The 4,650-nt window shown below is 45.8% G+C and overlaps 1 long non-coding RNA gene across 1 annotated transcript in view; it reads left to right on the top strand.

Moving 5' to 3' along the window:
• The window catches only part of LOC109299483, a 7,208-nt gene extending 5,133 nt beyond the window's left edge, over nt 1–2,075 (top strand). Inside the window, exon 3 of the long non-coding RNA XR_002097884.1 lies at nt 2,064–2,075. This is a non-coding gene — a long non-coding RNA (uncharacterized LOC109299483). The remainder of the gene's footprint in view (nt 1–2,063) is intronic.
• Nucleotides 2,076–4,650: the final 2,575 nt, after the last annotated feature.

Here is a 4,650-nt window from a genome sequence, read left to right as displayed (position 1 = left end):
CCCCCCCCCCCCCCCCGGGGCTGACTGGAGAGGCTGCTAGTGGGCCAGGTGCTGGCCCAGTTCAGGACTGGGGATAAGCTGGAGCAGGCTGGGTGCTGCCTCTGAGCTGGGGCAGCACCCAGCCTCCTAGCAGCCTATCTTGGCGACCCCAGGAGGGCCACTGCAGCTCACAGGCTGCTCGGCCCACTGATGGCTCATCCCCCAGCCATGGGCAAGCTCCACTGAAAAAAGAAAAAAAAAAAGGATCTGTGATGGAACAGTGATGGAAACTCCTGAATTGAAATGGTGGGTTTCAATTAAAAAATTTCAATTTAGGGGGCCATATGATGCAACCCTAAGGACTAAAGCCCCATCACATGTACAAGCACCCAAAAGGGCCAGATTCAGATATGAAGTAAGCAGGTTCAACTCATCTGACTGCGGTGGATATGACACTCCTTATACCAAGGTTCAATGTGCCACTGGGCCTAAAGCTGGCTATACCATGTCCACCTCCAACCCATGGTTCAGTTTATGGCTGGCCCTAGTTCAGCCGACAACCTACTGATGCTGCGTGGTCTCAGGATGTCTGCACTTTGACCTTCCTCCCTGGCACTTCAAACTTTGGTTGCACCTGGGGAGATGAGGGACTTTAGAAATTTTGAGGGCAGCTTAGAGGAGGCATTTTGTGGAAAGACTGTTGTATTTGGGGACGAAAAAAATAATACGAGGAACAACTGGAAATTCAATACAAGTGCAGATGAGTGAGCATTGGTGATTTAACCTACAGTAGCAGAAACCTGGTGTGTAGCTACTAGCAAGGCCACTGTTTCTCCTCTGTCCTTTTTCCAACCCCCCAGCCCCCCTCCCAACCCCTTCAGCTGCATGTTCGGCAAGACTGCAAGCGTGTTCTGTCAGGCCAATACCCGGTTAAGCATTGTTATTATGGGGAGCACAGGCAGAGCCCTTGTAATTGCTCCACTGATGGCGTAATGGTCTCTCAGAGGATTCAGCCCAGGCACAGTAATGACACAGCTGGCCTGTCTCGCCCGATGGGATCATTTCCACTTTATTATAACTGTGATTTCCAGCTCAATAATTCCAGAATATTTTTAGCTCCTGAGGGGGGGAAATTTGCTGAGTTTGCTGGCTTGACTTTTTTTTTCTCCCCTTCCTTTCTTGTAGCTGGCAGCCAGAAGAAAAAGATACTTCCAAGCAAAGTCAGAGGAGGCTCTGCCATGCTGCACCCTCCCTGCACCCCTCAGGGGAAGGAGGGAAACTTACTGCAAGATCCTGAAAGATCACATTGTGTTGAGCTCAGTTAGGGTCTTCTCAGAGGTATGATCAAGAGCGGTGGGGTGAGCTGAGCAATGAGAAATTCAGGTTGAACTTTAAATTAGTACACTAGGCTGTGTCAGATCACGGTATAAGGAAGGGGAACCCCAATGCCTGAGTCATTTAAAACTAGACTTAACAACACCTTGGTAGGTAGATCCCAGAAAATAGTTTTGCCCTGACCCCTAGGGGGATCTACTAATTCAATAGCTTTTTTCTACCTCTGATGTCTAGGCTTTGCTCCCAGTCTTGGCCCCTCATGTTATTGGCTTGTCCCCCATCACTAAGCAAAGGAGAGATTAAATTAGGTTTTTCAGTCCTCCTGCAACTCAGAAGAGAGCAGGAGGTCTGCTCAGTCTTCCCCCTGCCACTGGCAGATGACATGGTAACTCAGCTGTAACTTATCTTTTTGCCACCTGTTTGATGTGAAATGTAATGTGCAAAGCTAGGGGAGGCAAGACACAGTCACAGAAACTATTTTATTGCCCCAGTGCCATGCGCAGACTGGTCCTGCAGATTGTCATTTCTATAAACTGGCTTGGATCAATGTGTTCTGATAGCAGAGCATGGAGCCTTAGGTAATTATTGGATTTTGTTTAAGTGCTTTATTGGATTTTATGAGCATCATACAAACTGGAGAAACCGGAGGAGACATGTCCTGGTGATATCCACAATAACCAATTAAAATCTCAGCCAAGTTTTAACTCCATTTTCAATGAACTATGGTGAGGCAGTACTTATCTCTATAGGGTGAATGAAGACCTCATTAACTGGGTTTAATTGAGAGCGGCAGCTAGTGGTTTTTATACATTAGGGAGCATTTTTGTAGACACAGCATCTTTCAAATGCATACACTAAAATATTTTCATGAATCCTATAACTGGTACAGAATTATTTCTCCTCCTTCCAGTGTGGAGGGCTTGCTACAGTTGCTGAGATTATTTGACAGGTGAAGCATCAGTTAATATAATCAGCCTTTTTTTCACGTAAAAAGATTTTTATAAACCTATTGTTATTGTGAGGTTTTCCTTGTTGTGGCCTCTCTATGAATTCATCCCCCAAATAACCTAGTAATGATAAGACACACTTTTTACAATACTTTATTTGTGAAGATCTCAAAGCACTCAACAGTAATTAAGCTGCACCATACTTCCATGAGGTGGGGAGGTATCTACCCCTTTGTACAGGGGAAGAAATGGAGGCACAAACAGATTTAGCATTTCCCACACCTCCAGGCGTGCAGCCAGTCAATGACTGCCTGACATATGGAGTCCCAGATCCCAGTCTCATGCTGTGGCTACTAATACCTCTTAATAGAGGGACACTGAAAGTAGGTGAGCCAGTTGTTATTATAAACAAAAGCAATGTGACAAAACCCAGCTATTACCATGTTATTTGAGGTCTACAATGCAGTATGTGTGATAGACAAAGGGTGGCAAGAAAAGCAGAAGATAAATGATGCATTACACAATTATTCTCTCTCTCTTTCTCTCACTTTCCCATGCACATACACACACATGCTCTTCCAAAACCTACTGTGACCAAGAGATAGTGACTTCTCTTTCCCCTCTTCACTGGCATCAGATGAATGGACAAGTGGATGAAGAGACTTTAGCACAGAGGCTGCATGAGTTGGTGACAATTTAGCTCTGAGGAACTGAATTGACTTCATTAATTCTGAGAGCAGCAAAAGATTATTTCATTCATTTGCCATTCATTATTTCATGTATTCGGCATGTAGTGCCTCATTTTTTGAGTCTTTCGAAAATTAATTTTCAGGACTGTAGGTCATTTTTACTTTGTGGATCTTTCCTTTCTAATAATGTTAATTCCCTTTTGAACATGCTAGCTTTATACAGGTAGTTCTAGTTACTTCAGGACTTTCATTCTAATTTCTGTTTTCATATGCTTGCAATACCTTGAAAAATGTTTCCTTTCTAGCTGAAATGGTTCAGGCTTGGCGTCTGTTTGAAGTGTAATGGTTGTGGATAGTTTAAACAATCCTTTCTACCATTAGCATTTAAGAAATAAGGGAAAGGGAATTTCTGCTGGAGAATAATAATTTCTAATAATGTCTATCACACCACTAATTTTGTGGGGGAGGGAGAGGTAAGACAGTCTAGTGCAAAAATGCTCAGTCCCAACAAGTTCAGGTGCCACAGAAGCAGTCTGTGTTAAAACCACAGCAACATCTGAACCCCTCAGTGAACTGTGACAATCACACCCCAGTTCAAAAGAAAGAATGGAAGCATATAGTTACATGTGTTGTGTTAGTGTAGTTGATTGCATTATTTGTGATTGAAAGAAGTGTACCCACTGCATGCAGTAAACAAAATAAACAAAAAGCACACCATGAATAAGATTTTCTGCAAAACACTGCAGGTGATAAGATAAAGCTGATTTGTGGCTTAGGATCTGCAGCATGAATATCACTGGTAGAGCAGTTCGGGTGCTCACCAGGGACATGGGAGACAACTTCTGCTCTTTCACAGACTCTCTTTGGATATGTCTGTACTGGTGGTTCTCAACCTTTCTAGACTCAAGGCCCCCCCTCAGTCAGTTTGAGGCACCCCTCCGTGACTTCTGTGAACTCAAGTTTCAAAAATAAATGTATATATTACAGTGCTTACCTCTCTGCAGAGGGATCGGACAGTAGGCAATAGAGGTGGGATCAGTCAGGCAGGGACAACCCTGAGCCTGCACTTATCTGCTTATCTCTTCACACCTTGTGGCACACTTTAAAGGATCTGGGGGCACCCCAGTGTACCCTGGTTGGGAATCACTGCTCTACACTGTGGCAACAGAGAGGTCAGTTTTGGTACCTAGGCAGTACACCCCACCCACCCCTGCCTGCTGTGTGAAGAGATGCACTCTATTCATGGCTTGCGTTTTTGACTGACTTAAGAGCAGTGGCTTCAGGCACCCCCAGAAGGTGTGTCCAGATGAGCGTGCCTCTTGCCCTGTCTCAAACCCCTTTGAGGTGGGGCACGAGGCACGTGAGGGAGTGAGAAAATGCTCCCCACGCTGCAAACTTTCAGTGCGGGGAGTAAATTAGAACCCTGGAGATCCAGGGGTCTAAAAAAAATGAAGTTTAAAAAAGCAGGGCAGGGCACAGTTCCAGACTGTGCCCTGAGGCAACCAGAGGCTCGGTCCTCCACGGAGACGCTCTGGCTGCCAGAGCATCTCTATGGTTGGCCCCTCGCCCTGGTGCTGAACACACAGTTGCGTGTTTAGCACCAGGGCTCCAGTGCTGTAAGTAAGGGGTCAGGGGGCTGAAGGAGGGGGGAAGGGACTGGGGGGGACCCCCACCAGCCCTGCCCACTCCCCCAGCCCTCC

This window comes from Gavialis gangeticus, unplaced genomic scaffold (genome assembly GCF_001723915.1).
Source record: "Gavialis gangeticus isolate Ggan-Ray unplaced genomic scaffold, GavGan_comp1, whole genome shotgun sequence".
Classification (NCBI taxonomy): domain Eukaryota; kingdom Metazoa; phylum Chordata; order Crocodylia; family Gavialidae; genus Gavialis; species Gavialis gangeticus.
Note: the sequence above shows the minus strand (reverse complement) of the source record. Positions and strands in the feature narration are given on the sequence as shown.